Source organism: Chrysochloris asiatica, unplaced genomic scaffold (assembly GCF_000296735.1).
Source record: "Chrysochloris asiatica unplaced genomic scaffold, ChrAsi1.0 scaffold00135, whole genome shotgun sequence".
NCBI classification, from domain to species: Eukaryota; Metazoa; Chordata; class Mammalia; order Afrosoricida; family Chrysochloridae; genus Chrysochloris; species Chrysochloris asiatica.
Window position 1 is genome coordinate 5,373,072 of NW_006408653.1, and position 15,130 is coordinate 5,388,201.

A 15,130-nucleotide genomic window follows, 5' to 3' on the forward strand; every position below is an offset into this window, starting at 1 on the left:
ATGATGGTATTTTTAGCTATCAGAATCGACCCTGGGGGAACATTGCATTTCCAGAAAAGGTCACTGGAGAAACCTGGAGAAAAAAAGCCATCCGTTAGACTTGAGGCCTAAATGAACATTCGTGAGGGAAGTAATAGGGTGAGTGAGTGTGAAAAAAAACCCAAAACAAATATTTAGTGAGCACCTGCTATTTGCCAGGCTTAATTCTAGGCATTAAGACTCCATCAATGAACAAAACAATGTCCCTGCTCTCAAGAGCTAACATTCAGTATAGAAGACAACAAGCAAACAAGTGCATCATACAATGCTAATGAGTGATAACTACCAGTAAGAAGTAAGTGGCAGGGTAAAGGGGCATCGTGTTATTTTAAATAGAGTGAGCACAGACACTTTTGCTGATACAGTGACATTTATGCAGAGACTTGAGGAAGACAAAGTGCAGGCCTGCGAATATCTGAAGGAGGCATGCTCCAGGTAGAGGGAACAGCAAACGTAAAGGCTCTGAGGCTAGAGCAGGCTCAGTGTATTCAAGGAACAGTAAAACAACAGGTGGGGCTGCAGCAGAACTTGTTGATGAATTAAGAACAAAGATAAGGCGCCCCAAAGGCCACTGTAAGGACTCTGAGTTTAAACAGAGGATGATGAGATGACAGGGCACACAACAAATTCAGAAAAGCTAAGGATTCACAATGTCAAACATGCAAGCCTGTGGATTGCAAATTCAAGTCCTCCCCATTCACAGGAGGCAGTTAACAGCTAGGGATCACCAACCTGAATGCAAGGATTTTGTGAATCCATCAAACATGCTACCAAAACATGCAAACACATTAACCCAAGGATTTGCAGAACTCCTCTCCCCTTAACTCTACTATGTCTTTGACCTGGCCTGCTAAATGTTTTTTTCAACATAACCCAATAAGCCAAGACTAACTCCTTGGTCTTTCCAATCCTGTCTTGGGCAGTCATATCATGGCAGCAACACTCAGGTCATGACGTTGTTAGTCATCTTGGAGTCAGTTCCAACTCCTGGTGAACTTTCTGTACAACAGAATGAAATGTTGCTCTGTCCTATCTGCGCCATCTTCATGAGTGTTGTATGTTTGATGTTTGCAACTGTTGTGTGATGTTTCCCAACCCACAGGGCTCACCATCCAGCATTACACTGGACAGTAGACGATTGGGTTGTTTGTTATTGGCTGAGTTTTGGAAGTAGACCATCATGCCTTTCTTCCTGTCCACCATGAATAAACCTGGTGGTATCTGAAATACTGCTAACATAGCTTCCAGCATTACAGCAACATGCAAGCCACCACAGTAAGACAAACTGACAGTGGTGGACTCAAAAGTGAGAACTTTGAAAGTCAGTGAGCTCTCGAAGCCTAGACAGGATTAAGCAAGACCATACGCGTGAAATGCTTAGCTCAACAATGCCTGATGTGCTCTATTGTTGGAAATATCTTTTTCAGTAGCCCCAAACAATGGGGCCTGAGATTTAGCCCATTAAAAAGTAAACTAATAGATACCCTTGGAGTCCTGGTATGGTGCTATAGGATAAGTACTTCACTGTTAACCAAAAGGTCAGTGGTTCAACTCCACCAGCTTTTCCTTGGCAACCTTATACAGGGTCTCTATGAGTCAGAACTGACTTGATGGCACTTAGTATTAGTAATAAGAGATACCCTCAGGGGCTAAGTGACACACCAACTAATTTTTTTTTTTTTTTTACTTAAATGTATGTAAAAGGTATGGCAATTCAGTAAAACTGATGATCTCCCATGTAAGCTATCACTCAATTCACAATAAAAACTTAAATAAACAAATAGTTGGGTCAAGCAATTATCTTTTTTCATTGGAAGAACAATGTTGTTATTAATAAAATGTGTTAATTTTTAAAAAGAAAAAGAAAAGTTATGGCAATTCAGATGCAAACCAAAAACTCAGTGCTCAAAATACTATTTCCAGGTGATTTCAATCATACATCTTCCTGGGAAATGGCTTGGAGTCACAGCGTTGAACCGGTTCATTCCAGTTTGACTCCTTGCTGAGAATTTGCATTTCCACCCCAAATATGTTGTTAAGTGTCTCAGAGTAGATTCCAACTCATAGCAACCCAGTGTAACGTTTCTGAGACGTGCTGGTGGGTTTGAACCACTGAACTTGCTATAAGCAGTCCAGTGCAATCAGAATTTATAGTTTAACAAGATCCCCAGGTGATTATTATAAGTCCTAAGTAGAGGCCCCAGTTATAGAGGTGGAGAGGGTTCAAAAAGACTACAGCGTTTTGACTCATCAATATCCCTGACTCTCAGTCTCATCTTGAAAGAGGGGTGATAATGCATGCTTTATAGAGTCTTTGTGAGGACCAAACAAGACCATACGTGTGAGATGCTTATGTGCTCCATATAGGTCAGCTACCGTAATTGTCTTTATGGTAAAGCCCACGGGGCTGCAGGCTGTGTCTTGTTGGTCTTTTTGTTGGCAGCACCTCACACAGTGAGTAACCAAAAACTGCTGCGACATCAACTCCTGTCATGAGTAGTGTATACACAGCTGTTGTTTGGACTCTGAATGGAGCCATATTCCTACTTAGCTTACCAGGGCAGACTGGGGAATGCTCATTTTACAAAATGACTTACGCTCTCTAGTTTGATAGTCTTCATTTGAGTTTGCAGCATTAATGCTGTGCAGTAAGTTGATTCTGTATGGATGAGAAAACCAAGGCTCAGAGATGTTGAGTAACTTCTCAGAGGTCACATGACAAACTCGTGGCACCAAGAGATGGAACACAAGTCTGTGTATCTGAAGCTGGTGATGTTTCTTCTATGCCCACTGTAGCTAGGAAGGAAGGGTGTGCAAGGGAAGAAGGGTGAGGGTCTATTGAATAAAGTGATGACCCGTTTCCCATCTAACTCCATGATTCAAGAATGTTAGATCATGACTGGTGCAATTCTAGTGTCACCCTGTGAATGCCAAAGTTTAGAAATATTTATTATTAACTCACTGTGCCATCTCTGCAAGGCCAAGGGCACTTTCAAAAAAGGTAGTTGTTGTTGTTGTTGTTATGTGCCATCGAGTCGGTTCCGAGTTGGAGATAATTACCTCTTTAAGTTAACTTCCAGACATAACTGGTTAGAATGAAGGTCAAACAGCACTTTTACAAGTGTCCATGAGGGGGCAGAAGAGGGCCACTATCGCCTTAGCTACACTCCTAGTGCTGAGACGCCGCCAAGAACTCTCAAATGTTTATTTTCTAAAAGGAAAGGAAGGGTCTGTCTCAAATGACAATCATATAGCTCTGTTCTGTACTAATGAGTTCTGTCTTCTTTCCTACAGTTAGCTTCTAGAATGACTGTGGCCTTTTTAATCCTGGGTTAACGGAATCTGTCGTACCGTGGTAGTTTGCGTGTAGTTTTGATGCTGTAAACTATGCTACTGGTATTTTATATCAGCAGGGTCAACCATGGGGGACAGGTTTCAGATGAGCTTGCAGAATAAGACAGACAAGGAAAAAGAAAGGGTGACTTCCAAATATTTAGTAACTGGAAAACTTATGAATAGCAGTGGAACACTGTCAAGTAGCATCAGAATACTGAATATTGAAACATGATGAGGAGCACCAGAATATTGTCAGATATAGTGATGGAAGATGAGCCCCTCAGGTTGGAAGGCCCTCAGAACATTACAGGGAAGAGCTGCCTCCTCAAAGCAGCTGTGACTGTGATGACGCAAATGGAATAAAGCCCTCGGGACCTTCATTTGCTAATGGGGCACTACTTAAAATAAGGAGAAAAAGCTGTAAACATCCATTAATAATCAGAACATGGAACTTATGAAGTGTGAATCTAGGAGTTTTTCCACTGTCTTTTCCCACAGAGACAGTCAATTTGACTTCTGTGAATTCCATCTGGTGAGGTAGATGTGTATAGTCTTCTTTTATGTTGTTTAAAAAAGATATTTGCAATAAAGAAGTCATTGGCCTTGTAAATTCTGTCATGCAATCTCCAGCATTGTTTCTATCACCAAGGCTGTATTTTCCAACTATCAAACCTTCCTCTTTTGTTTCCAGTCTTTGCAATCCAATCACTAGTAATTACCCAATACATCTTGATTGCTATTTTTATCTATTTCAGACTGAAGAAGTTGATAGAATTCTTGATAGTTTATAGAAAAGCAAAGACCACAGCCTTCGGTATGGATTGTACCTCAATGCAAAGAAGACAAAAATCCTCACCACTGGACCAATAAACAACATCCATATAAACATAGAAGAGATTGAAGTTGTCAAAGACTTCATTTTGCTCAGATCAACCATCAACACTCATGGAAGCAGTAGTCAAGAAATTACATGACGTATTGCATTAGGCAAACCTGCTGCACAAGGCCTCTTTAAAGTATTCCAAGAGCAAGAATGTCAGTTTGAGGACTATGGTGCACCTGACCCAGACCATGGAATTTTTGATAAATTCAAATACATGTGAAAGTTGGACAGTTAATAAGGAAGACTGTTGAAGAATTGATACATTTGAGTTGTGGTGTTGGAAGAGAATATTAAAAGTACCATGGACGAACAGGACAAACAAAAGAACAAACAGATCTGTGTTGGAAGAAGTATACCAGAGTGTTCCTTAGAAGCCAGCATGGCCAGACTTCATCGCTCATATTTCAAGCATATTATCAGGAGGGACTAGTTCCTGGAGAAACACATCATGTTTGGTAAACTGGAGGGTCTGAGAAAAAGAGGGAGACCCCCAACAAGATGGACTGGCACAGTGACAGCCGCAATGGACTCAAACGTAGTAATGATTTTGAGGTTGGTGCAGGACTGGGCAGTGTTTCATTCTGTGGTCCTTAGGGTCGCTGAGTCAGTACTGACTCAATGGCACCTAACAACAAGAAGGTTGGAGGTTTCAATCCACCATGAGAATCCCCCCAGACTTCCACATTCTCCAAGCTGCTGTACCACTCCTGTGACACCAGCCACTCTCCCTTCCCTTAGAACTCTTCTTTCCCCCATTTGAGTTCATCAGTTTGCTCTGATGTCTCACTGAACTCATAAACTACTTATAATGAATGGCTTATTAAGGAACAGGGTACAATTCCAGATTTAAATCAGAAGCATGTAGTCAAAATCTCCCTTCTTCAGTGCAGGACAGCTCTCTTAGTTCCTATGGATTCTAGAGGCCTCCTCTTAGCCCCTTGAGGACAGGCTCCTCTTGGCCCTGCCGTCTATCACCCGTGCTTTATCACTGGGCTCCTTCTAGGCCTTTCACAGTCTTCAGTGTTACGGACCTTGATCCTATGTTCATATAGGAGGTTCTTTGTTTTTTCCTTTCTTCCGTCTGCTTCTACCTACTGTTTTTCCTGCTACTTTCTATCTTGAAACCTCTGGGGGTCTCATATATACAATTCTGTCAATTTCAAGGCATTGTTTCTCTCAGCAGGGGTCACAAACTGACCAATCGTGAATACTTCATTAGCCTAGTAGGCTATACTCAGCTCATCTACATAGCTATAGTCACTTTATTTGCATGAGCATATTGGCCAATCCCTATAAGATGTATACAAATCACAGGTCAGGCTGCAGTCCAGGGTCAGATAAAAAGTCAGGTTGTTTGCAACTTGCCCAGGAACTGTCAACCTGGACATAGTTAACAAACCCTCTGGTAGAAAATTAGGGCAAAGGTAAATTCTCAAAGTTTAATAGAAAAATCTCTCAAGCTTGTTTCCAAAGAATCAAGGTAAAAGATTACAAAAAAGGAACTAATTCCTCTTCTTCAAAATAGCTTTACTGGAATATTGCTTTGTTGTTGTTAAGTACCGTAAAGTCGGTTCCGACTCATAGTGACCCTGCACAGGGTTTCCAAGGCTGTAAATCTTTACAGGAACAGAACGCCTCATCTTGCTCCCACAGAACAACTGGTAGTTTCAAACTGCTGACCATGAGGTTAGCAGCCCGATTCGTAACCACTATGCTACCAGAGCTCCTTACATGGCTTAAAATTAATCTGATTCAAGGGTACAATGTAACCACCCCTTTTATATATATATATATATATAGATAGATAGATAGATAGATAGATGGAATTATATAACCATGACCAAACTCTAATCTTAGAACATTTCCATTCCTCCAGAGAAATGTCACGCCATTCATAGTCACTCTCCATTTCTATCCCCACCCCTGAAAGACATTAATCTACTTTCTGTCTCTGTATTAGTGTTGTTGTTAAGTGTCATTGAGTCAGTTCCAACATATAAGCGACACCATACAGGGTTCCCAAGGAGGGGCTGGTGAGTTTGAACTGCTGACCTTATGGTTCAAACCGACTTTGTGGTCCAGTGCTTATCCCACAATGCTATACCAGGATTACTCTGTCTCTATAGATTTGTCTATTTTGGATGCTTCATATAAATAAAATGATGCATTGTGTGGTCTATTGTGACTTTTTTCACTTAGCATAATGCTTTCAAGGTTTATCCATGTTGTAGCATATATCAGTACTTCTTTTCACTTATTGCCATATAGTATTCTATTTATATACATGTCACATTTTGTTTTTGCGTTAATCAGCTGATGGACATTTAGGTTGCTTCTTTTTTCCTATTATGAATGATGCTTCTAGGAACAGTTGCTTTAATGTTTTTGTGTATGGATTTAGGAACAGAATTGCTGGATCATATGGCAACTCTATATTAACACTTGGAGAAGTTGCCAAGCTGTTTTCCAAAATGGCCACACCATTTCACATTCTCTCCAGCAACGTGAGAGGGTTCCAGTTTCTCCACATTCTCCTCAGTCCTGGCTAGTGTTTACCATTTTTATTACAGCCATTCTCATGGGAGTAAATAGTATCTCTGTGTAGTTTTAATCCTGGTATGTCACTGTGGGTTAATGCACCAGACTGCAAAGCCATTTGAACTGCAAGATCGGTGGTTCAAGCTCACCGGCTACTCCTTGGAAATCCTATACAGGGATGCTATGGGTTGTAATTAACTCGATGGCACTTAACAACAACAATAAATGGCTAATGAAGTCCTGGTGTGGCACTGTGGGTTAATGTGCTGGACTGCAAAGTCAGTTTGAACCACAAGGTCAGTGGTTCCAGCTCACCAGTCACTCCTTGGAAACCCTATACATGGTCTCCATGCGTTGGAACCGACTTGAAGGCACTTTACAACAACAATGACTAATGACTAATAATGCTACAAGATGAGCCCCTCAGGTTGGAAGGCACTCAAAATACGACTAGGGAAGAGCTGCCTCCTTAAATGAATAGAGCAAAGCTTTTGGGACTTTCATTTGCTGATGGGACACAATTCAAAATGAGAGGGAACAGCTGCAAACATGGAATATGGAATGTTTGAAGATAAATCCAGGAAAATTGGAAGTCATCAAAAATGAAATGGAATGCATAAAGAGTGATATCCTAGGCATTAGTGAACTGAAATGAACTGATATTGGCCATTTTGAATCAGACAATCATAGCGTTTACTATGCGGGGAATAACAAATTGAAGAGAAATAGTGTTACATTCATCATCAAAAAGAGTATTTCAAAATCTATCTTGAAATACAATGCTCTCTGTGATCAGATAATACCCATATATTTACAAGGAAGACCAGTGAATATGATTATTATTCAAATTTACCCACAAATCACTAGAGTCAATGATGAAGAAATTGAAGAATTCTACCAACTTCTTCAGTCTGAAATTGATCAAACATGCAATCAAGATGTACTGATAATTATTGGTAATTGCAATGTAAAAGTTGGAAACAAAGAGGAAAGATCCATAGTTGGAAAATATGGCCTTGGTGATAGAAATTATGCTGGAGATTACATGATAGAATCTTGTAAGACCAATGATTTCTTCATTGGAATAGAATCTTGCAAGACCAATGATTTCTTCATTGGAAATACCTTTTTGACAAGATAAAATATGACTGTACACATGGACCTCACCAGATAGAACACACAGGAATGAACTTAACTCTACCTCTGGAAAAAGACAATAGAGAAAATTAACATCATCAGCCAAAACAAGACCAGGAGCTGACCGTGAAACAGACCATCAATTGCTCATATGCAAGTTCATATGAAGCTGAAGACATTTTTAAGAAGTCCACGAGAGCCAAAATATGACCTTGAGTAGATCCCACCTGAATTTAGAGACCATCTCAAGAACAGACTTGATGCATTAGACACTAATGACCGAAGACCAGAAGAGTTGTGGGATGACATCAATAACATCATATAGAAAGGAAGCAAAAGGTCATTAAAACGACTGGAAAGAAAGAAAAGACTAAAATGAATGTCAGAAGAAACTAAGACTTGCAAAGAGAAGCTAAAGCAACTGAAAGAAATGATGAAGTAAAAGAGCTGAACAGACAATTTCAAAGGATGCTTTTCTAACTCCAAATCTTTGTACATTTCATTTGCCCCATCAGCAAATGAAGACCCCAAGGGCTTTACTCCATTTGCATCATCACAGTCAACTTTACCTTGAGGAGGCAGCTCTTCCCCAGTTGTATTTCCAACCTGAGGGGCTCATCTTCTAATACTATATCTGACAATATTCTGGTGCTGACAGTGTTCTACTGCTACTCATAAGGTTTTCAGAGACTAAATATTCAGAAGCAGTCTGTTTCTCCTTCTTCTTAGTTTGTCTTCGTATGGAAGCTCAGCCGAAACCTGTCCACCAAGAGTGACACTGCTGATATTTAAAATACCCATGACATAGTTTCCAGCATCACAGCAAATGCAAGCCACCACAGGGCAACAAACTGATAGACTCATGGACTACGCTCATGAGAAACCTGTAAATAGACCAAGAGGCAGTTGTTTGAACAAAACAAGGGGATACAGAATGCTCTAAAATCAGGGAAGGTATGCATCAAGTTTGTATCCTCTCATCATACCCATTCACTCTTTATGCTGAGCAAATAATTCAAGAAACTGGATTATATGAAAAAGAATGTGCCATCAGTGTTGGAGGAAGACTAATGAACAACCTGCAATGTGCACATGACACAAACTTGCTTGCTGGAAAGGCAGAGGATTAGAAATACTGATGGAGATCAAAGACTACATCTTTCAGCATGGATTGCTTCTCAATGCAAAGAAAAGAAAAATCCTCACAGATGGACCAATAAATAATGTCATGCTAAACAGGCAAAAGATTGAAATTGTCAAAGACTTCATTTTGCTTGACCCACAAATAATGTTCATGGAGGCAGCAGTCAAGAAATCAAACGACGTATTGCATTAGGCAAATTTGCTACACAAGACCTCTTTAAAGCATTCGAGAACAAAGATGTCAACTTGACCCGAGCCTGACCCGAGCCATAGTATTTTCAAAGATCTCATATGCATGTGAAAGTTGGACAGTGAATAAGGAAGACTGGAAAAGAATAGATGAATTTGAGTTCTGGTGTTAGAGGAGACTATTGAAAGTACCATGCATGGACTGCCAGAAGAACAAACAAATCGGTCTTGGAAGAAATAAAGCCAGAAAGTTTCTTAGAAGTCAGGATGGCCAGACTTCATCATTCTTACTTTGGACATGTTGTCAGGAGAGACCAGTTCCCTGAAAAAGGACATCATGCTTGGTAAAATGGAAGGTCATTGAAAAAGAGGAAGGTCCCCAACGAGATGGATTGACACAGTGTCAGCAATGAAGGCTTAAACATTGTGAGGAGAGGGCAGGGCCAAGCAGTGTTTTGTTCAGTTGGGCACAGTGTTATTATGAGTCAGCCAACTCGAAGACATATAAATGACCTTGGAGAGTCACACCAGCCTCTTCAGCTCCCAATTCCATAGGCCAGGCCAGTGATGCCAGGACCCCCAGTGGGAGAGGCAGGGGCTTTGGAGTCAGGCAGATCTGAGTTTGATTCTGACCTGCCACTCATGAGCTGTGTGATCTTGGGTAAGTCACTTGACCTCTCTGAGCACCAGTCTTCTCATCTCTATGATGAGGTTAATTGTATCTATTTTACATGAGCATCAGTACTTATTTTACATCATGAAGAATATGCATCTTGATGGGGTTGGTGTGAGAATTAACAAAAATGTTTTTAAAGTGCTTGGTCCTTCATTGTTGTTAGGTACCATCAAGTCAGTAATGACTCACAGCAACCTTATGCACAGCAAAACTAAACACTGCCTGATCCTGGGCCAACATCACTACTGTTGCCACGCTTGAGTCCATCGATGCTGCCACTTGGCCAATGCATCTCGGTTGAGAGGCTTCCTCTCTTTCTCTGTCCCTCCACCTTACCAAACATGATATCCTTTTCCAGCGACCAGTCCCTCCTGACAATATGTCCAAAGTATGAGAGACGAAGTTTGGCCATCCTGGCCTCCAAGGAGCACTCTGGCTGCACTTCTTCCAAAACATATCTATTGGTTCTTTTGGCAGCCCATGGCACTTTCAATATTCTCCTCCAACACCATAACTCAAAAGCATCAATTATTCTATGGTCTTCATTATTCACTGTCCAGCTTTCGCATGCATATGAGGTTATTGAAAATACCATCAAAATACCAAATGGCTTGGGTCAGGTGCACCTTAGTCCTCAAGCTGACATCTTTGCTTTTCAACACTTTCAAAAGGTCTTGTGTAGCAGATTTGCCTAATGCAATATGTCATTTAATTTCTTGACTGCTGCTTCTATGAGTGTTGATAGTTGATCCAAGAAGAATGAAGTCCTTGACAACTTCAATCTTTTCTCCATTGATAAGAATGTTGTTTATTGGTTCAGTGGTGAAGATTTTTGTTTTCTTTACATTGAGATGTAATCCATACCAGAGGCTGTGCTCTTTGATGTTCATCAATAAATATTTTAAGTCCCCTTTACTTTCACCAAGCAAGGTTGTATCATCTGCATATCACAGGCTGTTAATGAGTCTTCCTCCAATCTTGATGCCACCTTTTTCTTCACAGAACCCAGCTTCTTGGATTATTTGCTCAGCATACAGGCTGAATAAATATGGTGAAATAATACAATCTTGACGCACACCTTTCTTAATTTTAAACCATTCAGTGTTCCCGTGTTCTGTTCAAACAACTGCCTCTTGGTCCAAATACATATTACTCGAGCACAATTAAGTGTTCTGGAATACTCATACTTCCCAATGTTGTCCATAGCTTGTCATGATCCACACAATCAAAAGTCTTTGTGTAGTCAATAAAGCACAGGTAAACATCTTTCTAATAGTCTCTGCTTTCAGCCAAGATCCATCAGACATCAGCAATGAAATCCTTTGTTCCATGGCCTCTTCTGAATCTGGCTTGAACCTCTGGAAGTTCTCTGTCAATGTGTGCTTGCAGCTGTTTCTGTATTACCTAGAGCAAAACTTCACTCGCATGGGATATCAAAGAGACTGTCCGATGATTTCTGCATTCCATTACGTCACCTCTCTTTGGAATGGGCACAAACATGGATCTCTTCTAATCAGTCGGCCAGACAGTTGTCTTACAAATTTCTTGGCAGAGATAAGTGAGTGCTTCCTGTGTCGCCTCACTTTCTTGAAAGATTTCAGTTTTTATTCCATCAATTCCTGGTGCCTTGTTCTTTGCCAATTCCATCAATGCACCTTGGCCTTCCTCCTTCAGTATCATTGCTTGATCATATGCTGCCTCTTGAAATGGTTGAACATTAACCATTTCCTTTTGGTACAGTGACTGTGTATTCCTTCCATTCATTAAAGAGCATTTTCTCATAATTAAAATAGTACTAATGAGGGTCTTAGATCACCTCTGGACACTCCAGGTATGCTATTATTACCCACATGTGGGAGACGTTTTGTCACTGTTGTCTTTTTCTTCACTAATGAACATGAAGAAAACTTAGTAATGAACAGCCTTAATTTAAAAAGCATAGGAAAATACACAGGCACTCACACACACACACACACACACACACACAATCAACCAAGAACACAAACGCTTGACCAGCATTCAGCTTGGTTACCAGTGATTGGTGTATTCTTGGCAGATTTATTCTCAGGATGGTACCAGGGTCCCTGAGAGTGTTGGTAGGGAAGGATAAGGCCAGTGGGTCAATGGACCAGGAGAATTCATGCTGATAAGAACTAGGGAGCATTCTCCTTCCCCTTAGCTGACCACCTTTACAGTTCAGACTAAATGATTTAAGACATTTTGTTTGGGGTTTATTGTGTGCAGGTTTGTTTTGTTTTAATTAATTAGATAAAATCTCTTAACAACTGAAACTAATAGAGAACGTTATTCTGATTAGTAAGCATTTTCTCAGTTAATTGTTGTTAAGTGCCATTGAGTCTCCTAGAATCGCTATGCAGGGTTTTTCCAAGGAGTAAATGGTGAGTTTGAACCATCAACCTTGAGGGTCGACTAGACCTTGCAGTTTAGTGCATTATCTCTCATCACCACAACAGGATTATAAACTCTGAAAACAAAAATCATGCAAAGATTAATGATTTTGTTCTAAATTTGACTTTTCACGTTATGCCCACTAGATGGTGCAACAGGTACGCTATAAAGCCCACTAGTTTTCAAGCAGCTGTCCCTACACAAGCTTAAAATTAGGAAAACAGTAGCTTGTTTAGATACTTCTAATTTTTTCCTTTTCCTTCAGAGAAGAAAGGTAGACAATTTATGCACAACCTCTTTAGAGCCCTTTCTAGCTCATAAGTGGAGGTATGCCATTTTCCTGTCTGAAGGCCAAACCTCAGGAGATTTCTCTCACTTGGTGAAAGGACAGTGAATGGGGTGATGTGAGACCAGGAGCTATGCTAAGAACCTCACCTCATTTATTCCCACAGTGTAACTTTTAGGTGTCACTATTTTTTTCTTTCTCCTCAGGTGATCATTTTGTAGTTTCATGGAGTAGTTAAGAACTCTGATAGAATTTAAAATGTGACTACATCAACCAAATGAAGAATCTCACTGATAGTGATTTAGTGTAGCTAGTATGGCACTACGCTGGACTGCAAGGTTGGCGGTTCAACCTCACCAACTACTCAGAAACCCTATACAGGGTCGGTGTGAATCAGAATTGACTCGATGGCACTTAACAACAACAACAACAACAAGCCTTCAGACAGAGACTTCTTTGGATACCCAGGTTTCCATTCCTGGCAGTGGAAGCTAATGTGACCACACTGTGTACGCAAGTTTTGCTAAGAGAAGCAGGAAACATCTGGATAATTTAATCAACACAGACTAGTCAACAATAAAAATACACATCGAAACTGTGGGATGGAGGAGACAATGATTACATCAGCCAGAAGCAAAGGGGTTCCTTCCTTTAAGCCTGATTAAAAACCCACTAAACTCATTGCCATCGAGTTATTTCTGGCTCATAGTCACCCTATAGGACAAAGTACAGTTGTCCCACAGGGGTTCCAAGGCTGTAATCTGCATGGAAGCAGCTGATATGTGTGAACCACTGATCTTTAGTTAGCAGCCGAGAGTTTTAACCGCTGTTCCATCAGGACCCCTCCCAGCCTGATTTGTTACTGTGGTTGTTACTAAGTTCCATAGTTGGGTTCCAACTCATAGTAACCCTGTTTAGGGTTTCTAAAGAGTGGTTGGTGGGTTTGAACCACTGACCTTGCTGTTAGTAGTCCAGTGCTTATCCTATAGTGCCACACCAGGATTTGTTGTTGTTGTTAAGTGCTTTTGAGTTGATTCTGACTCATAGCGATCTTATATAAGGTTTCCAAGGAGTGCGTGGTGACATTTCAGGATTTGGCACCCCAAATAAAGCATCTTTAAAAAAAGTAAGTTACCACCTAGTTGATTCTGACTTGTAGCAACCATGTGCGTGTCAAAGAAGAATTGTGCTCCGTAGGATTTTCAATGACTGAGCTTTGGGAAGTATATATATTCAGGCTTTTCTTACGGGATGTGTCTCTGCATGGGTTTGAATCAGCAGCCTTTCAGTTTGCACTCCCAGACACTCTAATTCAGGCCTGTGGCCATTTATCCAGCATTTGCTGAATGGGTGGTGTCTTACCTATGACTTCATCCCCATTGGCTCTTCACACAGGTGGGAAGACTCACGGGCATTTCCACTGCATGACTAAGATGATTTCCTCAGCCCTATCCCACAGCCAAAGGAGCCCTGGTAGTGCTGCAGGATAAGTTAACCACAAGGTCAGAGGTTCAAACCCACCAGCTACTCTTTGGTAGGGTTGCTATAAGTTGGAGCTGATTCACCGACACTTAGTAACAATAACTTGTATGGAATATTTATCTCTTACCTGGTAAATACAAACAAAACGCTCCTGGTTTCTTTTTGTGTGTATGTGTTTAAACAGTTCAATTCCATAACAAAGAAAAGCTCTTTGCCGCTCCCTATGTAGCCCCACCTCTTTTTGTCCTCTCAAGCATGCTTTATTGTCCTTTCCAGCACAAGAGCCAATGATATTGAAGGAGAAAGTCCAAGGTCCATTGAAGGAATTGGCAAAGAACAAGGCTCCAGGAATTGATGAAATAAAAACTGAAATCTTTCAAGAAAGTGAGGTGGCACAGGAGGCACTCACTCATCTATGCCAAGAATTTGTAAGAAAACTATCTGGCCGACTAATTAGAAGAGATCCATATTTGTGCCCATGCCAAAGAGAGGTGACCCAACGGAATGCAGAAATCACTGGACAATCTCTTTGTTATCCCATGAGAGTAAATTTTTACTAAAGGTAATACAGAAACGGCTGCAAGCATACATTGACAGAGAACTTCCAGAAGTTCACGTCGGATTCAGAAGAGGTTGTGGAATGAGGGATATCATTGCTGATGTCTGATGGATCTTGACTGAAAGCAGAGAATATCAGAAAGATGTTTACCTGTGTTTTATTGACTATGCAAAGGCCTTCAATTGTGTGGACCATGACAAGCTATGGACAACATTGTGAAGTATGAGTATTCCTGAATGCTTAATTGTGCTCATGAGGAATCTGTACATGGATTAAGAAGCAGTTGTTTGAACAGAACATGGGAATACTGAATGGTTTAAAATTAAGAAAGGTGTGCAACAAGGTTATATTCTTAAAATATTTACTGATGAAGATCAAAGAGTACAGCATTTGGTATGGATTACATCTCAATGTAAAGACAACAAAAATCCTCACCACTGGACCAATAAACAA